At 44.3% G+C, this 22,295-nt stretch overlaps 1 protein-coding gene across 9 annotated transcripts in view; it reads left to right on the forward strand.

The window, feature by feature from the left end:
* TMEM229B (transmembrane protein 229B) overlaps positions 1-22,295 on the forward strand; it is a 42,637-nt gene that overhangs the window by 13,849 nt on the left and 6,493 nt on the right. Inside the window, exons 1-2 of one of the 9 annotated variants that reach the window (XM_086749083.1) lie at positions 10,370-10,387; positions 12,948-12,997. The exons of 5 other annotated variants lie outside the window; for them this stretch is intronic. The gene's annotated coding sequence lies outside the window, so the exon portion shown is untranslated. Of the gene's footprint in view, positions 1-1,346; positions 1,365-8,746; positions 8,893-10,369; positions 10,388-12,947; positions 12,998-22,295 lie in introns of those variants that run through there. 3 more of the 9 variants (XR_015258696.1, XM_086749077.1, XM_086749084.1) reach the window with 3 other exon arrangements.

Here is a 22,295-nt window from a genome sequence, read left to right on the forward strand (position 1 = left end):
CCTGATTCACCAGTGTGTTACTCTACTAATCTTTTTAGGCTCATCTTGCCACTCTCCTGTGTCTATGGCAGTCTGTTACACTTGCACAGAGTGGTTGTAAAATGCTATTAAATTGGAAGAGTGATTTCTACCCCCAAGTGACACTTCTTATTGATCCTCTTTGATGGGCTGGACATTGTGGGACCAGAACGACAATCTCCAGACCCTGCAGCATTTTCAGAGCACTCTGTGTGTCTGCAGTGTGCAATGTGGTGTCCAAACAGGAGGTTAAGCACAGGTACTCTGATACAGCTTGCAGCAGTTCCAGCTACAGTATTGTTTTCCCTGGGGTGTGTAAGGTTTCATGGGTAGGTCATGCACAGTACTTTATCTCTAACTAGGAACTCAGTTTGAATATGTAGGTCCTACATACATAAAATTCAGATTGATGTAGCACCTTCCTACCTCAGCCTGTCCTATCTCAGAGATCTCACTACCCTCTCTCAGTGGTAGTGCCCAAGAGATCTTATGCTAGAGTATTCTGTTGTCCCGCTTTCATAGGTGTTCTTGCTCTGATAGACCGTTGGTCCTCTCTGAGACTGGAGAGCAGATCCAGTCAGCTGCTGAAGGAAAGCAGTAGACTTAATTGTGGCGATGCTAACAGTGTGGATAAGCAGGGTCAGCTGCTGCCTCGAGCTCTGGCTGTGATCTTGCTGCCCATTGTGTAGCTGAATACAGGGCTTCAGTTGGTCAAAAAGCGTCATCCACTGAGCAGTAAAGTCCAGACCAGTGCTGCAAGGTTATGACAAAGCAAGTGTCAGCAGCTTCCCGGGAAGGCTGCTGGTGATGGACCAAGCCTTGGAATGAGTCCAACCATTTTGTCAATGATGCAGCCATGAGTACTTCTGAAGAAAGCTGTGTCTGGCAAGCGCTCTGGTGCATGGTACTATTGCTGTGAGTAGAGCAAATGCTTATCGCCTGCCCTCAAGAACCATCAAAGGAAGCGCAGACGTCTCCTATTACTGTTAAAAACTGAGTGCCGTATGGGTGCAAGAAAACATAGATCCGTTGGCAGCAGAACAGACTATGAATTATTCATTCCTCCAATGCCTCCTGTATGTTGCATCTATTCAGGCTGTTCAGGATGCTGTCTGCTGGAGATGCAGACAGATCTGCTTCCAAAGCCACAGGGACGCAACCCTGCAGACTGCGATCACCAGTCCACTCTGCTTGTCCTCCATGAAACTGGCTTGTACGTTGTTGTGACGCCTTGAGGACACAGAAGTAACCTTTGATCATCCTGTGAGCTGTTGGTAGGATGTTGTCTTGTAACACCGACAAAACTGGGATGTGTCTGGTAATGCCAGCCTGGAATTGGCTGTGAGGTGAGGGCAATGAGTTAGGACCAAGTTGGAAGCACTGACTGCTCTGGCCCATTTTGCAGAAGGGAGGTGAGGGGCTGCATCTTTTGTGTAGTATTGCTTTGGTTTTTGTAAGGGAACTTACCTGTATCAGTTTGTTCCTAGCTCTGTCTTACTGAGAAGCCAAAGTGTCATCTGCTAGAAGTTCCCTGAGCACAGGCAGGATTCTTCATGCAGCGGGGAGAGGAGTGTATTTAAATGCCTGTTTGGGAACATCTGTGAAACATGTCGTTTTTCTCAACTCGTTTACTAGGGGACATTTGTCTATGTAATGGTTGTCAGTTGTCAGCTGAAGTTGAGAGACACTGAGGACTTGGGAAGCTGCACAACTAAATTCTCGTCCGATTCTTCCATGAACTGCTCTAAGCTCATGTAAGAGGTGCCCAGTGTGAGAGAAGGCATTGCTGAAGACTTGTTCAGAGGCTGTTCCTCAACATAAAATGCACGTACTTAGATGCAGAGGGGTTTTTACTATTTTTTTTTTTATTTTTCCCTCCTGCTGGTTGGTATGAAGATTCTTTCACGCATTTCACATACCTGGGCTGCACCATGCATGCCATATTGCAGACCTTTGAGCATTTTAATCCATATTCCTTCTGCATCTTCTGGAGTTGCTCTCAACTACTAGGCTTCTGCTGAGAGATACTCAGATTTTTAGTGTGGGAAAAGCTATCTGTAACTAGCAACTGCTGTAGAAATGATGGGCTTCTTAAAGCAAAAGTTTAACCCTTGCGTTTACAGCTGTCTTGTAATGTGCCCTGCCCCATTTTGAGAGCACTTCAAATGTTCTTAAAGAGTTTTGAGGAAAGGAAGTGAATGATACTTCACTTTGACATTCACTTTGAATGTCAAAACAAGACATTGTAACTTGTGTCCAGAACAGTTTTCAGCTTGCCATTATGCCAGCTAGCTGGATTTGCCTCAGAGTGAGCCACCTTTGGAGTTGTCCTAGTCCAGAAGCTGAGGGAAACTGTGGAAGCTAAGATAAAATCCCAGGCTGTATTTGAAGAGTCCTCACTGAAAGAAGTGGTGGAAGTATCCTGGGGAGAAGATTGCCCAGCTGGGTTGAGAGGTGGGGTAGGTTTCACAAAGAGGGCTCTCAAGGAAGAAAGGGTTGGTTCTGAAGCAGGTAAAATGTGTTTGTCCTCCTGTGGTCTTAACAGAAGTGAGAAGATGATAAACTGGAAGAATACTTTACTTTTTTTTTTTTTTTTTTTTTTTTTTTTTTTTTAAGTCAGCAAAAGAAGTAGACAAACAGAGCAGACGGTAGATTTGTGGTTTCCATAGTGATGTAGCTGTGGAAGCTTTTGTACGACTGAGCTTTGCCCTCACTGCAATCACACTTGAAGTCTATGAGTATTCAGCTTTCCTGCCAGGGAAATGTAAATATACATCAAACACAGAAATGGCTGAAAATGGAACTGCAGGTTTGTGATTTGTTATTTTTGCTGGGTTACCTGAATATGTGGATGTTGGGAAGCTCAGCTCCATTGTGTCTTGATTCTCCTTTATCTGTTGTCTTGCAGTGAAACTATGTCAAACTGTCGTAATACCACAGTTCTTGCTAGTGATATGTTGGCCTGCATCCTTTGCTTTCTCTCATCCGTACATACACACACATCCCACGGCCCTGATGCCTGTGACTCTCTGCTTACCCACGCTGATTTCAAACATGCACTGATCAAGAAACCTATGCCTGACTCTGTCAGGGCATGCTAACTGATCAGAGCACCGCCCTGTGAAACTTGGGGAAGGTGTACTTAGTGCTGTTCGTAGCCATCACCTCACTTGCTCCTGTGGGCCACAGAAGTGGGCTGCATGTGACATTAAACCATGGTTTATTTTAGTGGGCATTTGGGAGTGTTTTCGTAGTCATAACATAAGACCTTTGGGTAGTTTTTGCATATGGAGACATTTGTGACTGTGAATGGTTGAATTTGAGAGCCTTTAAATCTGGCTTTCAAAACAAGTTGGAGTGCGGAATTTTTCAGCATCTCGGCTGATGAGTTATCAGTGGGTCATAGATGTAGAGGAAGGAAAATGCTCAATGTGATTGCTGGATGCACACATCAGGCAGTTAGGCACTTACCAGTCCTGCACACCCACTTCCATAGTCCCATCTTTGTGAGTCACTCGTTGTCTTCATTTTTACTTGTACTGCTGCTGGATGCTTCTCTTGCTGTCTCTCTGAACAAATCTCCCTTACCTTCAGCATTTGTTTTGCTTGGCTGATGGATGTAATGGGTCATCTGTTCCCTTTATAGAAAGGAATGTTAATTATTTTCAGAAGGCTAATTAGGTTGCTAATGAGAAGCTCTACTGCAGTAATATTTCCTTTAATTACTCACTCTTAAGTGCTGTTCAGAGAAGCTTATTGAGTGTGCTGTTAAATACAAATTCTTGTATCTGGCTTAAAGATGCACCTTCAGGCTCCCTGGAAGAAATGCTTTGGTAAACTTGGGAATCCATGTGACACAGATGACTGAGCAAAGGAGACTGGTGCTGAGAGCCGCCTAGCCGTGCAGCCTTTTTGACTGTTTGAATTCGGTGCTTCTGCAAGTGACTGGCTGCAGTTGTTCTCTATTCCAGTTTTGCTTGACAGCTTTTGGCAGTATCGGTAACCAATTGTGCTACCTGCCAAACTAATCTATAGTTAGATGCAGCCCTCGCACCAAATAGTTTAGTCTAATTAGGCAGATGGCAGCCAGAGGCACAGAGAAGAGAGGTGACTCATCCAAGGTTATGTTGCAGATCATGGCAAACCTGGTAATAAAGCAGAGGTTTTGCCAGTCCTGTGTTAGTGTGCTGCACTATTTGGCCCCTTGTGCCTCTCTTAGGGCCAGCATAGCTCACTACAAGACTCCCACCAGTTTGCATATTGCTTAGTGAGGCAGCACAGCTGCTTAGCAACTTCCATGTATCCGCCTTGGCACTGACTTAGGAAGGTCCTTTTGCTTCTCCATCTGAGTCCTAGCTACTACTTGCTTCTCTCCTTTTTTCACCCTTTGCTGTAGAAATCTCAATGCCTTTTAGAATTGCTCTGAGTGTGCTGCTGTATTCTAGGTGATACTTTAGTTTTAGTATGCCCAGGATGAGAGGTGTTAGGGTGGATCTCCAGCATCCGCTGCTTTTTGAGAGCTTCACTTTTGGCAGCATCCTCTCATGTCCAGTCCAATTCCCGAGTGTGCTCTTAGCCAGACTCTTGGAATTATTTACACACTGTAGCTCTACCAGGGAAGATGGTGAGGGAAGGCTGCCGAATGGGAGCCACTTCCACGTGTCAGAAGATGCTCCCTATGCTTATATACTGATCATCATAGACCCAGTTGGAGAAGGAAGGAAGATCTGTGAATGTTGTGGATGCAGTGCAAAACTTCTTATGTTGTACTGTGCTGTCAGAGTATCTAAGTGCAGGTTACTGAGGAGTGACTTAGGCATAAGAAATACCCAAAAAAACTATTATCAGCATGAGATAGCAAAAGTCACCTTCTAGTTCTTTTCAGGAACAGGTATGCACTGCTGGTACAACTTGTATGTGTGCTCCACACAGGCATGACTGCCTTGGCTGAGGCACATTCATTTAAAAGTTAACTTTGATATCTTTACAGCTGTGGGCACTCTGAGAGACAATAAGGACATAGCAAAGCAAGTTGGTTAGCTGCAGTGTACCTATAGGTTCTAAGTTAGTACAAGCCTATGCACGAAGAGCATGCTTGAAAAATGTCAGGGTATCTGTTTTGAACGCCTTGGTATTGCTATGAACTGTTGCGCAAAGTAGCAGCAATAGTGCTGTTTAGCATATGTGCAAATGTGGCAGGTTTGTTGTTGCATGTATAAAGACTAGTTATATAATGAAAGCATATTTAGGTTGTCTTACTCATGGTGGGAGAGAAACACTTAAATTCTTACTCATCCTGCCAACAGTGTATTGCTTAATACCTAGTGATTGTCATAGAAGTCCTCCAATGCTGCAAGTTTGTGTACCTCTAGAAAGGAATGGACAAGCTGACCAGAATGTGTGCCTCCAGGACTGTCAAGAGTAGATGCATGATTCAGGCATGAAAATGACAGCTCTTAAGCATTTTACATTAGCAGGGACAAGATAACATATGGTGCCTCTCTGGTTACATTTGCTATGGGTCACCTGCTGCTCTGTTGTTGAGCAGATTTTAAAGGTGGTTTAAAAAGAATTTAGAGTTTGGGGGTTTTGGAGAGGAGTGTTTTTTTGGTGACCAGTGTGAGCACTATCAGACTGTTTTACTTAAAACTGAGGAATTATTTTCTAGTCTTATCACAAGACAGTTCCCAACACACAGATGAGAACTGGCATCTTTGTTCAGCTGGCTCTTTGCTCAGAGGCATGAGGTCCCTATTGTTGCCCAGAAGGAAAACAAGATAAAGAAAAAAAAATCTTGTTTGATAAGACCTGAAATTACCCTATGTAACCTCAGGTATTTTACCGAGGTGGATAAATCAGTGTTGTACACGCTTTAAGCACCTCTAAGTAGGTACTGGAAAGATGCAGGAATGGTAGCATCAGGAATGCACAAACTCCAGTTTTGTTTCCAGGATGTGTCCATCTCTAGGTACCTTCACAGGGTCTAGTAACTACAAATGGGAGCCTGGGGAGACAAAGCTTGTAATGAGGGAACATTTAAGTGCCTGAAATTTGTGAATTAATTTGGGCCTGTGTGTATGAAATGTTTATATGAAATTCAGAAGCCTGTAAAACTGTGTCATGCAAATAATTAATTTGTTAGAGTGGTGTCATGTTGTACTAACAGTGTAAGGCAGATCCTTGGAAGCTGAATCTCAAGAACAAGTCACTGTCAAGAGGTGTGTTTCAGTCAATGAGAGCTCAGTGCCAGCACAGAGGAGGGATCAGCTCCTTCCTGCTTAAGTAGTAACTGTACCTCCTAAAATAACAAGCAGTTGTTCAGAGTATATCTTTAAACTTCTATCTCCCGGAGATGGGCAAAATAAAAGCTGCAAACATAAGTTGGGAGTTAAGGGCACCACAAGTGAAGAGCTGGGCAGAAAGTTCCTGGCAGAAAACAGTGGGACCCTGGGAAAGCCCTGCCCTGTTTGGGAGCTCTGTGGCCAATTGTTAACAGGGCAGGACACTCTTGTCACCCCTGGCCAAGGCCATTCTGTCTAAATACAAAAGGACAATTACATGGTAGTTGGGTAAAGCCTTAGGTTACAGTTCAATGGAAAGAAGCCAGTTGAATTGCCTTTTCCCTTACAAGGCCTCTGCTGCTGCATGAAACTCCAGGATGGCAGGCTTGCCTCTGTGCTGCAGGAGATGGCACAGCCGTGGCTGTTTTCTTTTCTCGTTGTGCTTGTCAGGCCCCATGGGGAAACTGAGTCCTTCCGACCAGGAGCAGAGTACAATAAGCTTCCTCTGACAAGTTGACAGATATTAGTGGAGGCTTGGTACTGGACAGAGAGAGAGACGAATTACAGGAGGTGTTAAGAATGAACTGAACTTCATGGATGGGAAGTCATGGTCTTACCACTTCCTCTTCCACGTTCCCATCTGGTGTAAATGGCTCTGTAGCGTGTAGCCTGGTAGATAGCATCTCTTCAAGTGTTTCAGCTGAGAGTGTCCTGCGTTTCATAGGGTTTGGCCCCTGGACTTCAAAAATAAGCCTCTTTGGGAACCAGGTGAAGGAAGTTTGGCTCAATATTCCCTTCTCTTCAAAGATCAAGTGCAATATGGTTTTCTAAGCAGAGGTAATATGTTTTGCTGGGTGAGCTGATACTGTGGAGAGGTGGAGGGGGACAATAAGTTTCAGATACTCAGACTGTCTTCAGGCTTGAAGCTGTTTAAAGTGGAGTATCAGGTTTCTGTCTCTGATCTGACCAAAGCAGCAGTTACTGAAAATGTAGTCTAGGACTGCAGTAGCTAATTCTCCCTAGCACATGAGCATTTTGCTTGTGGAGGCTAGCAGTGGGGAAAGACTGTGCACATCACAGCCCCAGCTGGACAGAGCCACTGGGCCACCAACTCCTCCTCCTTTGCACTTGTGTCCCCACGTGTTCCTGAGGCCCCTGTATGACCATCACACTTTTGTAAGGGGAATTCAGAGTTGGTGAATGGTACTGTCTGGACTGTCCAGAGGGACATCTGTGCTTTTGTAAATGAAAGAGAAGCTCTGACAGTGAGAACATGAACTTTCTATATTGTGCATCAGCATGAATTATCCGTTCTGGGAAGAGCAGCTTCTAGAGGCAAGTAAAAGAACCCAGAGTCAACTGGTGTCTGATCTCTCTTCTGAGGTGGCCAAGGATCTGGGCCGGTTAGTGCCTGTGTTTGGATTACAAGGATGTTTTTTCGGTCATCTGGAATTAAACAAATATATATAATATATATATAAGAAAAAACCAAAAGCTATGTGTGTTTTGCAACATTTTGTTTTTGAAGCCTGAAAAAAACCAGAATAAATAGGATTCTGGTTACTAGATCTTCCTTCTGCAGCAGCAGCGAATAGAAAGACAATGGCACATTCTTTCAGGTACAGGCTGTCTTGCCATGTGTGTTTGTACGGGCCTGTGGTACCTTGATTTACTGACACTGGAGTCTCCTTCTAGTAGTAACACTAAGGGAATATATGTCTTACTGTGAAGTATTCTGACACGGCTGAAGATGCAAGGAATTCAGTTGTCTTGAACTACTTTAGAAAGGTAGTGTTACCATTTGCGTTACCATTTGGGACAGACAGATATATTTAGTACATTTGGAGCCTTTAACCAGTGATGGTGCTGCTAGCCAAGGGCTGAGACTGCTGGAGATGAAAACCCAAGAGCCTGTTCCTGCTGCTGATCATGCTGTCAGGGTGCTAGGCAAATGATGTCTCACTGCAGTGCCAGGTTAGTGGAGACAGGTGCTAAAATAGTTGTCTTCCCTTTTTTTTTTTGTAAGGGCAAAACAGGTCAGTGCAGATAGTTTGGCTGTGTTCAGTCATTTTCTTTTTCTGCATGCACCGGGGCTTCAGACAGGAGGGGAGTGCTGTAGTAGAGAAGCACAGTGAACTCCTGCCTGCAGAGCACAGTAGAATTTACTTTTAGTAAAACTGAAATTGTGTATTATATCAAGAGAAGCTGTTACTAATGTAGCCTTCTGAGCACAGTCATCTGAGACAAGAGGGTGGTAGAGAAGCAGTCTTGAATTACCTTGGCACCTTTTATTGTTGGGGTTTTGTCAGCTGTCTGACAGCATATGCAATCAAGAGTCATAATCTTAACTTTTCTCCCAGTGCTCTCAAGATTATTTTTCATCCCAGAGCAGACCTTTGGTCCATATCCCACCATCTTTCTCCTCTCCCCATTCTTCTGTATTCCAGCAACTCAGCTTCCAAGCAAGACTCACAAAGAGCACATCTCTCCTAAGCTAAGCGTGGATCCGTACTGCCAGGTTAACTTTGCCACTTTGTTCCAGCTGCACTCATTCTACAAGTGCTGGTGCAGGAGGATGATGTGGCTAAACTGCTGTGATATAAGTTTCAGAAGTCTTTTGTCTGTTGCCCTGTTTGGCCACTGAGATTTTTACATGCCTTCTTCATGTCTTCTGACTTACACATCTTGTCCACACCTGAGTGCTGCCTCTTCTCAGTGATTGCTGAGAAGCTCAACAGTGAGAGGAAAATAGCTTCACTTTTCCAGGCCATTTTCCAGCCCTGTTAAGTTTCCCAGTCAGGCTGGTTTGAAAGATTCTGTTAACTTGGGGTTGGTAGCCAGAAGATGGCTGAAACATGTATCCACATTTTCTCTTCTCACTGTGGAAATCTATGGGTCTTTGTTATTATCTGCTAAGGTGAAGTTAATGATTAGGGAACAGTCATGAGTTTACTGCCCTGACATCTGCCCCCTACAAAGCTTCAACTACTAATACAATACTTACAATTTTACTTGTGTGTTCTTTGTTGTTTCTGTCAAGTCTACAAATGCTCCAGAGTCTTTCCATCCTACATCTTTTAGATCCACCTTCTGTTCTCAAGGCAAGGTTTTTGCAAGGCATTGCCCAAATTAATTCTTACCAGCTTTTCCTCTCTTTCTGTGCTTTGGCTCACTGGGTTCCAGATAAGCTGACACAAATATGGCAGTGATTTTAAGAACTAAGCAAGAAAATTGTTCTGCCTTCTACTGTGGCAGCTGTGTGTGTGGACTAAAATTCAAGTCTGCTTTTATCATTGTGCTTTGACCTTTTGTGACTGTGCCATCTTTCTGCAGCTGAGAGTGGAAAATGTCTCCTGTGCAGATTGACAGCTGATGAGAGTGAAGAGGCAAGTAGTATTTTTACCTCCTTGCTGAGTTTAGGATTAAGAGTTAGCAGTTCTTAAGGATTTTCTTTTCTAAGGTGGAAGCTTAATTCCTTTTTCAAGTGTTTAGCAAGTAGGTGGTATTAACATGATGCAGTTAAATTCCATGAGTCCTGAAGCAGATGCATGTTAGCTGCTATTCACAAGAGACGGCTTAGAATTTCTCAGAAGTCTGAATGTGTAGATTGGATCTGGGAAAAGTGATGAATGTGAGTAGGGTCTCGGCACATACCACAGCCATAAACTGCTAGATCTGCAAAGCAGTCTGAAGCTGTAGTATTGCTTTATTTCATGGTCTGGGCTATCCTGTGCTATGAAAGATGAATTCCTGGACTCCAGACATTAAGAAGCATCTGCAGCATCCCTGTGCACATAAATACAGACTTTTCTGACCTAAGGAACCTAAAGTTTTACACTATGTTGACTAATAAATATAGGCAAGTTTTGAAAATGCTTTCCTGTATTGGAGAAATTAATTTGGTTGGTTGGTTTTATTGGGGAAACTGTTCAGTAGAGCATGGTCATTTGGACACACTGCAGTCACAAAAGGAAATGTGGAAGAAGGGTATAAACATAACACTAAATGGGTCTCCTTTCAGAGGGGCTGTGTGAAGGCTGAACTGAGCATGCCCTGTGGAGCTGTGATAAGTGATTGGCAGGCTGCAGGTAGGGATCCTGAATCCAATAGTAGTGTCTGTGTGTATTGGGTTTGTGTGATAAGGTTTTGGTAGCGAGGGGGGCTACAGGGGTGGCTTCTGTGAGAAGCTGCCAGAAGCTTCCCCTGTGTCCCATAGAGCCAATGCCAGCCAGCTCCAAGATGGATCTGCTGCTGGCCAAGGCCGAGCCCACCAGCAACGGTGCTTCTGGGATAATATAGTTGAGAAGCGGGAAAAAAACCCTGTGCAACTGCATCCAGAGAGAGGAGTGAGAATATGAGAGAGAAACAGCACTGCAGGCACTCAGGTCAGTGAGGAAGGAGGTGCTCCAGGTGCTGGAGCAAGGATTCCCCTGCAGCCCATGGTGCAGCCCATGGTGAAGCAGGCTGTCCCCCTGCAGCCCAGAGGCCCATGGAGGAGCAGAGATCCACCTGCAGCCCATGGAGGACCCTACACTGGGGCAGGTGGATGCTTGAAGCAGGCTGTGGCCCATGGAGGGTCTGGGCTGGAGCAGGCTCCTGGCAGGACCTGTGGCCGCATGGAGAGAGGAGCCCACAGTGGTGCAGGTTTGCTGGCGGGACTTGTGACCGGCAGGGGATTCACGTTGGAGCAGCCTGTTCCTGAAGGACTGCACCCTGTGGAAATGATCCACACTGGAGCAGTTCATGAAGAACTGCAGCCCATGGGAAGGACTCATGTTGGAGAAGTTGAGAGGACTGTCTCCCATGGGAGGGACCCCACACTGGAGCAGGCAAAGAGCATGATGAGTCCTCCCCCTGAGGAGAAAGGAGCGGCAGAGACAACGTGTGATGAACTGACCACAACCCCCATCCCCTGTGCTGCTGAGGGAAAGGAGGTAGAGAATTTGGGAGTAAAGTTGAGCCTGGAAGGAAGAGGGAGTAGGAGAAAGGTGTTTTAGGTTTTATTTCTCATTATCTTACTGTGATTTGATTGGTAGTAAACTAAATTAATTTTCCCAAGTTGAGTCTGATTTGCCCATGATGGTAGTTGGTGAATGATCTCTCTCTGTCCTTATCTTGACCCACGAGCCTTTGTTATATTTTCTCTCCCCTGTCCAGCTGAGGAGGGGAGTGATGGAGCGGCTTTGGTGGGCACCTGGCATCCAGCCAGGGTCAACCCACCGCATTGTCAAAAGTCACCTCAGCATAAAAATGAACAGAGTCAAAAGAAGCAATTATAGAGGGGAAAAAACATCCATCCCCTTCAAGTAGAGGGGAAGAGAGAGCAAATAAGCAAATCAATAAGGACAACATATAAACGTGTTTGTCTATCTTTATATATCTATACATCTGTTGATAGAATTAAAAATTATGTAGGTATAGTAGGTTAATTTGCCTTTGTTAAAGCAGATATCTGTGGTCCAGTCCAAATTAGAGCACGAGAGAACAGTCCAGCTCTGTGATTTGAGAGAGAGGCAGTAAGAAGCTCAGAAAGAGTTGGAAAAGAACCAAGGTGACATCAGCTGTAGTCAGAGGAAACGTCGGGCATCCTTATGGCCCAGCTCCCTGGCTCATGAGCTGGAGCTGCAGCTGGGAGCACATGTTTCAGTGGGAAGAACAGCACTGGGCAACACCCCTGGGACTATACTTTCATAATCTGACTGATTGGAAAAGGAGGGAGCTGTAGGACGCAGCAGTAAAAGCTTACGAACCAGTCCCGAGTTAAGAAATTGATGTCTGAAGAGATAAGAGGCTTCCTTGAATGGCAGGCAGAAATAGCCTGGCAAATACCTGTGCCTGGGGCACAGATGTTGAGTTATTGCTTTATTTAAAAGAGCTCATGAGTGTTCAGCTTATCACCTTTCAGAAGGCTGAGAGTTTCAGTCACGTTTCCTGTGGGAAAGCTCTGGTGCTGCCTTCTTGGGACACACGGCACACAACCAGATGATTGAGTCTGACTTGGAGGGAGTCATAAACTGCTAAACACTAGAGGTTTATGGTGGATCTGATGCTTCTGGTTTACAAAAGAGAAAAATGGCAGGCGTGCATAAGGCATGAAGATGGTGTGTTTGAGGTTGTGACCTGAATGCTAAGCTTCCTGATACCTTGAGGAAGTAACAGCACTGAAAACGTAAGCCTTCTTTTGCAAAGATGTCAATAGCAATGAAGTACCTAACATAGTGAAGGAGCATGTCTGCTGTGTAGGAACTAGGCCCTAAAACCTGAGTTTTTGTTGACTTGTTATTCAGGACAGAGAAATCTGACTGGTCTGCGAAGACAGATTTACTTCAGTGGTGCGTTTACAGGCTGCTGCTTATTTTTTCTGAATTGAAATAAACCTGAACAATAGAGTACAAAACTCATCACTAATTTATTTGCCCATACAATAGATTTCCACTGCTGATTATGTACTTTGCAAGCCAGTGATGGCATGATTAATCCCCATGGTATGCTAACTGGTGGGCATTAGTGGGAGAAACTCTGGGAAACTGCTCAGAGGAGCTGCCTTTCCCAGCTGTAGGCATCGTTGCCTACTTGAGGATCTTGTCAGACACAGTGAGGTGGTCAGTAGGATTCTGAGATTTATCCTTTTCTACTCTTCCTTTCCAGGACGTTTCTACCTCTGAGGACCTGTGTGAACTTGAAATTAAGAAGATGAGGTAGCCGCTAACTTGGAGGCTTCACAAGCCATTGGTGAAAATGAATAATGGAGCAATCTGAGACTGCTCAGTTTTCTCCGTCAGCTATGTTAGGAGGAAACTTGAGGAGTCACAGCCTGGCGAATAGCAAATAGAGCTTGAAAGACCTGGTTCTTTCACATCTCAGCAGTAGTTTAATGTTAGGAAGGAAAAAATATATATATTTAGGAGGGAAAAAATATTTTCTGTAGAATTGCCATCAAGAGACTTCCAAAAGGGGAAAGAGAGAAGAAAACTTTTTATGACAGTCTTGGGCTGTGTTTCTGAACATGCTTAAAACTGTGCTCCCTCCTCTTTCATCTGTCTATGCAGTGCCTTCTGCTTGCTGAGTTTAAACCTAATTCAGCTTACACCAAGATGCCAGGTTTCTTTATGGTCTGCAGCAGTTCTGTTCCTCCTAGGTGAAGAGTGACTGTAGTTACTAGCGGCAGATGTTTACACTACCCAGTTACCTACTATCAGTTGAATGCTGGGAGTTTATAAAGGCTTGTGCACTGGTGAAGAGTAACACAAAGAGAGGGAAATAGTTCTTTACAGTTGTGTACATGCAGCGAGAATTTCCAGTAAAAGAAGCAGCTAACTTTCTGAAATGTTGCTTTGAGTTTTACCTGCAGCAAACTAGAAAAGACTGACTTGGATCTGTCAACAGTTCTAATTTTTTTTTTATCTTTTTACACACGCTGCTGTTCTTCACAGATGTAAGGGACTTGGTTTTCAGGGTTTTCTGGTTTTGTTTAGTGAGGGGGGGCCTAAGGTGGTAGATTCTGGAGGAAACTGCTAGAAGTCGCTCCCCTTTGTTTAGTGGAATCGGCTGGGCCTAGGGCGGACCCGCTGCTGGCCAAGGCCGAGCCAATTGGTAGCAGAATGTTCCGTGATAATGCCTCTGAAATAACGTATTTAAGAAGGGGAAAACAGGAAAAAGAGGGAGAGAAGATGTGAAGCAGCTGAGCAGGGGCAGAGAGGGGGAGGCGCGAGCCCTGTGGGCCTTGCAAACCTCACCCTCTGGCCTCCCGCCAGGCAGCCGACTGGACCCAACTCGGCCCAGTCCGGCCACAAGAAGTGGAGAGGAGATGAGAAGTGAATAAGATGTAAAAAGGATCCTGAGAGGCGTCTGCCAGCCTGTTATGGGGAATGGTTGCAGACGCCAAGGTCAGTGAAGAAGGAGGGGGAGGAGTAAGGTGGCTCCTGGCCAAGATTCCCCTGCAGCCTGTGGTGATGACCATGGTGGAGCAGGTTGTCCCCCTGCAGCCCACGGAGGTCCACAGAGGGGCAGAGATTCACCTGCAGCCCATGAAGGACCCCATGCCGGAGCAGGTGGAGGCCTGAAGGAGGCTGTGGCCTGTGGAGGGCCTGCTGGGGCAGCCGTTCTGGAGAGACTGCACCCCATGGAAGAGATGACCCATGCCGGAGCAGTTTCATGAAGGACTGTGGCCTGTGGGAGGGACCCCACGAAGGAGCAGGGGAGCAATGCGAGGAGTTCTTCCCCCAACGATGAGGCAGCAGCCCCCATTTCTTCCCCCCCATTTCTCTTCCCTCCTGTGCCACTCGAGGGGGGAAGGTAGTAGAGATAATGTTAAGCCCAGGAAGAGGGAGGGGTGGGGGGAGGTTATCTTGTTCCCTGTCTCATTCTCCTGCTAGTTTTAGAAATAAATGAGTATTTTTCCCCAAGTCGAGTCTGTTTTGCCCGTAACGGTAACTTTAAGGATTTCTCCCCAACCTTATCTCAAACCTCAAGCCGTTTTTCCTTATATCATCTCCCCCTATTCTCTCGGAGGGTGGGGGGAGTGAGAGAGAGACTGCGTAGTCTGGTCCTGATCAGGGCTGAACTACGACACAGGGTATTAGCAGGCTAGGATTTTAGATACTCTTACTTCACTGCCTTGATCATAATATTTTTCTCTGCCAAGCTTCATTTTCAATGCAAAATGTGTTTGGGATTTTTTTTGTCTTTTTTTTTTTTTTTTTTTTTTTTTCCCCAAACCTGCCTTTCCTCCATTGCATGCTGATTCTGGCTTGTTTCTGCAGATTGTTCAGAAGAGCCAGCTAAGCATAGTTATTTGTAACTGTTAATGATACTGATCTCTGAGTTGTCCAAATCAATTTATTACTGTAGCATTGGAGTGGACTGGTGTATTTGCTTTTCATTTTGCTTTGGAAAGAAGATGGGGGCATTTGCTAAGATGAAAAAAAAATATTTTCAAAAAAGAACTGTCTGAATTTCCAAACAGTTTTATGTAACTACGAAAGATGTGTGACCAATAATGTCTTGACCTTAATGTTGTCTCTTCTTTGCATCTATTAGCTTTCTAAGTGATAGTGGTTATGGTACAATTTTGTAAACATTCAGCGTGTTGTTTGGATAAATGCTCTCTCTCCATTCATCACTCTGGTTTGGGTTGCTTTTTCCTGGTAAGCCATGATGTACATTATGTTCTTTGAATGTCAGATTTGCTTCAGTCAGCTAATGCAACATGTTAAGCTCAAGCTTTCAAAAACAACCATGAATTTTGATTGCCACTGTACTTGAATCCATGGTTTGAAATGAAGGGGCGCAGCTCCCAGGAGCTTACGAGTCAAGCAGTTAAATTCAGGGGGTGCTCTTGAGTGCTCGGATCTAGGCCTGAAGTCATGGGCTGTAAACTTGTGGCAGCTTTTGAAAAATGGGCTCTAGAACTAAATTCTGCTCGCACTGCAGAGAATGAAGTCAGCCTGGACTTACTGTGTAGATGAATCCAACAACTGAGTACCCAAAACTGCAGGATGGCTGATACAGATTCTCAGGGCAGGTTGTGCCCCCCGGACGTCCCATCTTCTTGAGAGGCACACCTTCCGTGGTGCTGATCTCCTCCTCCACAGTGTTAGTGGGAAGCTCTGCCTGCTGCTACAGTGGGGTCCTGGCTTCAAAGTCTCTGCTTTGTGCTGGGGCCACTTCAGGGACACTTGGGCTTTTGCTGGACACTTGCTTGTTTGAGAGCTGTAGCAAACTCTGCATGCTGGGGAGTTGGGGCAGCTTTTCTATACAGGAGAGAGCAGGTAGTAAGGCACAGGAGTCTTCTAGCAACAGGTTTGGAGAAGGACATGTCCTTACCTGAAAGAGATACTGGGGAGATTCAGGGATAACGGTTCTAGATGCTGAGTTTGGACTTGGTCATTTCTCACAGATTTATCTTGTGAGTCTGCTGCTTGTTTGACTCTTGAGAGGGTTTAAGTTCTGTCAGGAACATAAGAAGCATTGCTCTTGGTCACTGTAAGTAAAGAGCTGCTGCCTTAATTTGTTCTCAGGTTGGAGTGGTCACTGTGGGCGAAGGCATGTTCCAGTAACATGGTGGTACGTGTGAGGCAGGGCATGGGAAGTCTCAGCTTTCTGCACTTCTACTGCTATTCATGAGATCACATTAGTCAGAAAACTATTCTTTAAACTAACAATGTATTCATGTTTTCTCTTTGTTCTCGGAAAAGCTCCCCCTCTACACTCCCTCCCAAGAAACCTTACCTTTCTCCTTCCCATTGTGAAATGGTGCCTTCTGGGCAGCCCACACACAGGCATTACTGGTAAGAACTACGCTTCCCTTTGGCTTATTCTGGTAATTGGATTAATTTAATCTCCTTTTGTCGTCATTCTTTTCTACTGTATCCCAATTTCTCTTTGGAACAGATTTGAAAGATAGGCTGGCAGAGGCTGCCAGCAGGTACAGAGTGAACTGGGCAAGGGAACGAGGAGTGGCAGGGAAATGATGCACCTTCTAAGGGAAAGGAGCTAGAGATGAAAATGAGGGGAAAATGCAGATTGGAAATCGGCAGTGTTTTCTTACTTGCAATATATGGAAACATGGGTAGAACTCAGAGGAAGGGAGACAACAGGCAACCTGATGGAGGTGGAGTCCAGCGAGAGAAGCAGCAAAACCAGATGATTAATACATTCGGAACTGACCAAAATCCCAGGGCTCCATATCCCTCCTGAAAGCGCTAAGAGTAAGGAATGGACATCAAGTCTGTATTTGGAGACATCTGTCTGTGGCATGCTTTTAGCTTCATTGCAGGGCTTGATTAATCGATCTGCTGGAACTATTCCACACTTCAGTGCAGTTGAAATTCTATTTTCTGAGCCACAGTTAATTGAGGCTCTCAGTTACGTGAAAGATTAATATCACCTCAGACTTATGACTTCAGCACATAAGTACCGCTAAGACTTTACTGAATAAATCTTTAAACACTGATGAACTAATGTCTTGGGGCCAAATCCAGTACCAGTGTTCTGTAAATCTTTACTCCTAATGGTTTGTGTGAGATTTATATGAAAATGTTGAAGCCAGATTTGCAGCACATTCATTGAATGTTGTCTGTGGTTGCAAAGGCATGCTCATGTGGTGTTTACTCACAGGGAAAATGCAAAATAAGAGAGGAAGAATTACGTTTAAAAATATATTGCCAAAAAATGCATGTAAATTTTCATCGACACATCCTTGTATTTACTTTACTCTTTGTTAAAGCAGAAAAGCAGATACACATCTGATTCCCGCAGGCTTAAGGAAGAACACTAGCTACAATGATGTGCCAACGAAAGTAATTTAAAGAGTCATGAATAACAGTTACTTTTACATATGTACTGTTTGGGTAAGAAGGGTCATAAGCAGTAGAGCTCATGGTCAGGGATCAGATCAGATCTGCCTTCTACTTCAGAGTTATCTGCTGCTCACGGTCCTGTCATTTGGAGGGACTGAAGTATCCTACCACATATGTGCCTTTGTCTGCACTTACTCTTTCAAATTAAAACCTAATTGTGACACGTAACTTAGGTTTATAGATGTATCTAAAGGCATTTCTTATAAATATGAACATGTATGTTATAAAACTAAATATTAGTAAATACTTAAAGTATGAATTTGTAAAATAACGCTGTGCCCTAATTTTTTAACTGGCCGAAACAAGCAGGCACTAAGAATAAGGAACTTCCTGCAGCAGTTCAAGTTCACCTGCGGTGAATCCAGTAGCTGACAGAATTTATAGCCTCAGGCCATCACTAATCAGAGGAATTGTCTCTGGAGGTTTTTTGTTTGTGTTTTTCTTCTATTAGCACTTCAGAGTTAACTCAGAGTATCTTGAGGAGATCTCATGATACCCGTCTAGAGGCCATGAGTCTAAATAATTCTGCTGGAGTAGAGGGAAGAGAGACAATCTGGGAGAGACTTTTTGAAGCACAGTTTGGCGTGGCAGAAAGCCACTGCAAAGGAGAGCTTTGAGAAAAGTGAACCAGGCAGTGCTCAAGAACTTAATCAGGCACGAAGATGACATGCACTGATGTCTCCCCTGCAGCGCTTGTGCGTGACAAATCTGCCATTATTTCTTGGTCGCCCATTATCCCATTTTCCAATCACTTGCCTCCTGCCTGCCTGGGCTGCATCACTTGCAAAACTGAATTTGAGTATGGAAGTGCTCCCCCTGCGCAGAAGGGTCTTGCACCTGAAGTGGGGCAGTCTGGGATTTATGTCCTTTCTCCTTACTTACTTCACCTGGTGCATCAGGTTTATCTGTATCTTACCTCAACCTAGGGGATGATTAATACCCATTTCAGAGTTGATATTCTAAAATAAAAAAATATAGTCTTTGTGTTATAATATCTTTTCTTGCAGCCCTAAGCCAGAGTCCTGCCCTGATTCTCTGAACCAGATTTCTGTACAGAAGCACAATCCTTCATACTCTTCCCCTGTTAGGCATATGCTTGTTCACTGTAGGTGGAGGGGCTCTTGGCCCCTGCATTGTCAGCAGTGTCATCTGCACAGCCAGAGCATTCAGGGAAAGGACTGTGTGTTCCTCCATGGGCCTCCTGTGTGGTTTGCATAGACTTGCTTTTTTTCTTCTATCAGCAAGCTGGAAAAGAAGGTGCTACTGGAGAAGGAAGGAAAATTTCTATGCTGGCTTAGCTCAGTCTTCATAATAGCATTGTAATAGAGGAACTATTTTTGCTTGGAATATAATTTGCTGATTATGGAAAGCATTTTCATAGCTTTGAATTTAGAAGCTCCCTATTTTTGACAAAACAACACAGTGTGAGCAGCCTCAGTACAAGCATGGCGATCCATTTGCAGCCTCCAGGACTTGTTTGCTCTCTGCTGAGACAATTGTCTAGGTGGCAGCTGTGTTTCTGGTTTTCAGGAAGCCACTGCCCATCCCACTGTAACTACCTCAGTGATGAATGCCATTTGTTTTCCTCAGGAGACTGAATAGCTATCATATGTTCAGAGCTTTTTGATCTGTATTACTGCCACTCCATTAAAAGTCTTGCATCACCAAGTTCCATTATCTGCTTGAGGCTTTCCACAGATTTGCATCTCTTACTGAATCCAGTCTTGGCCTTCTGTTTGGATGCTTCTCCCACTAATGTCCTGCACTACTTTTCAGCTTGATCCTTCTGTCATGAATTGCTACCCAATAAAACCACACTTTTCTCCTTTATTTCCCTCTTGAGACCTTCTTGTGCTGTACTGTCTACCAGGCACCAGCCAGTTTGGTATGGCTGGGAAAGAAGATGCTTGGGAACAGCTGCAATTGTAATTGTTTTGTAAATGCTCAAGTGACTTGTAACCATTACATTGTGCACTCCCCAACTTGCGCAATGATGTGCTGTAGCTTGTTGTAGTCTCCCTATTTATCCTCCATTCCCTTCTGTGTCTTACTGTGTGCTTTTTGTTTTATTTTGAATGAAATATTTTACAGGAGGAGCTGTGATTTATGGATTTGCTTAGTGCCTAGCACAGTGGAACTACTTTATGTTTGGACAGTTTGGCATCTGCCCCATCTTGGGATGTTCTTAATCAGCAGGCAGACTCTTTCAAGTATATCATAAGAAGGAATTTCCCATCAAGGCTGAGCTGACTGGGCACGTGACAGTAGAAAGCAAATAATGAGACAGCGCATTGATGCTTGTCTCCTTGCAGTTATGGTGAAAGGCTCAGGATTCAAAAGAAGTCAACAGTGGTCTTTGCAATGCATTAACTTGTATGGTAGACATTGTCCCAGACCTGGTCTAGATTCCGTTATTAGACTTCCAGTGTAGTGACTAGATATTTTGCCAAGTGTAAAGAAGAAATAAAAAATATCTCATACTTAATAATTATCTATTTATAGAACCAGGAAAGAAAAATCATTGCACAGAGGAAATAGTGTGCAGTATAACAGGACATGGCTTGTTGGATATATTTGTGTGAGTCTTTGGCTTTGGTGGGCAGGTGTTAGGCAACAGAAATAATTGGTGAGGGGATCCTTGGAATAAGAAGGGAGGAATTGAGAGGGAAGGACCTTCTGTGCATTTGATCCAACTTTGTGAAGAGATTTTCAAAATTACAAGGAAAACTTTACAGGTGGTACTGCATGCTGTGGATGCTCCTAGCTAACAGTTCAAATACATTTCATGTAAAGCTGTAGAGGGAAGTGCAAGAACTAAGGACCACACGTGGAAAAGCTTAGAAAGGCTTATTGAACAGAGAGGAAAACCATGTAATCCCTTGACAGCTTAGTGAAAACTTGACCATAATTTTCTTCCCTGGAAAATGATGTACAATAGTTCCTCAGTGCCTTACCTAGCAATAGGTATGAATTCTAAGGCCTCTGTATCTTTTGATGTCTGTCTCCTCAGATATAAAAACCTCCCCCCCTTCGTGCTGCAGCCATATATCCCCATTCTGACAAAATGCAGTCCATTTCCTCCTTACTGTTTTCCCTTACTCTTGTACCTCTGACTATTGATTTGTTATTGACATTTTGGGAGAACAGAGGAACAATATAAGGATTTAAACTCCTAAGCTTATTGACTGTGCTGGCAAGGTAACCAAGTAACATTATGTTGACAAACTCTCATTGTTCTCAGAGAGAAAGTGCGGTGCCCTTACACATCAGCTTCTTGTGCACTGTGTGGAGATACACTCCATGCATATTTCTCATGTGCCACCTCCACTGCTATCTTGCATGGTCTCTTCAGACTGACCTGTTTGGAAACATGAGGGAATTCCTAGCGACGCCTTTGGCTTTCACCCAGAAGCTCACAACATGCTGTTGACCCAGATCTGTAGCATGTGGTGACAGTTCAGTGTCCTGTCTGAAGTGGATTGTGCCATTAGGAAATGGATCTTTGTTCAAGCACCTGCATCATACAAACTGCCAAAACTTTGGTTTTTGGGTGTCCATTTAAAGTGTTTAGAGGGCAGGGCAGGAACAGTCTCTTTCTAGATGGCATTGGAATGACCGCATTAGTGCGGTCCTGTCCTAGCACCTAGTGCCACAGAGCTGACAAAGTGCCAAGCAAGGAAGTTAAGTAGTGCCTGATGAAGACTCAAGAGAAGCCCAGCTTTAAAGAGTAGGTTCCTAAGAATGAAAGAGGTCAAGTTCACCCTGTGGTGTAAATCTGTAAGGCTTCAGTAAAATTATGCTTAAAATCTGCTTGGGCTAGTGACTGTAGCATGGCAGAGCAATGTTTAGGACCTTGTAAATCTCTACAAAAAGTGTGAAAACTAATTGTGCTGAAACAGTTCAATGATAAGCAAATTGTGCCCTTTCAAAACCTCTTCACTGAGTTTCTTCCTGTAGAGACAATTAGAGTTTGTTCTCTTTTCCTATTTATCATGAATAACCACCTCTCTATGCTCAGCTGTTCCTTTTTATTCTCCTCCTTTGTGTTTTGCTGTCCTGAAGCCAAATCTGAATGGATTTCAATGGCTCACTTGTGCTTTTTGACTTAGTATCAGGCAGTCTGATGCCATAAGAGAATTATTTTCCAAATCCTAGCCATACAATGCATGAGTTCTTTAACAGAAGAAATAACAGTTTAGATGAATAATGGGTGCAAGGTGTGGTGTCTGAAAGTGTAAAACCTTTGCAACTTTCTCCTCCAGCTCCCTTTCTGTAGCTCCCATCACAGCTCAGTTTTTCACCAGTAAACATTTTGGGTATAGAGACTGTAGGTGACAGCTGGAAGGGCCCAGATTTTCAATGCTGTCTTCATCTGATCTATTTCATATCAGAATCAGAGAAGTGCTGTTTCTTGAAAAGAGCAAAAAGGTGATATATGCTCCTTCTGAGATGACTGTATTTTTCTACTGACTTGCAGCCAGTGAGTTCTTTGGCAGCCTCACGCCTGGCGAAGCCCTTGCACCTGTCAGCTCCCTCCTTATCGCCAATGCAATAACAACTGTATCCTGCTTCTCAGGCAGAGCAGTGTGTGTTGTCTGGGAGCCCAATAAGGTGCCACCTTTCCCCAGGACTTAAA

The sequence above is a fragment of the Chlamydotis macqueenii genome, chromosome 5, assembly GCF_036417535.1.
Source record: "Chlamydotis macqueenii isolate bChlMac1 chromosome 5, bChlMac1.mat, whole genome shotgun sequence".
Lineage (NCBI taxonomy): Eukaryota > Metazoa > Chordata > Aves > Otidiformes > Otididae > Chlamydotis > Chlamydotis macqueenii.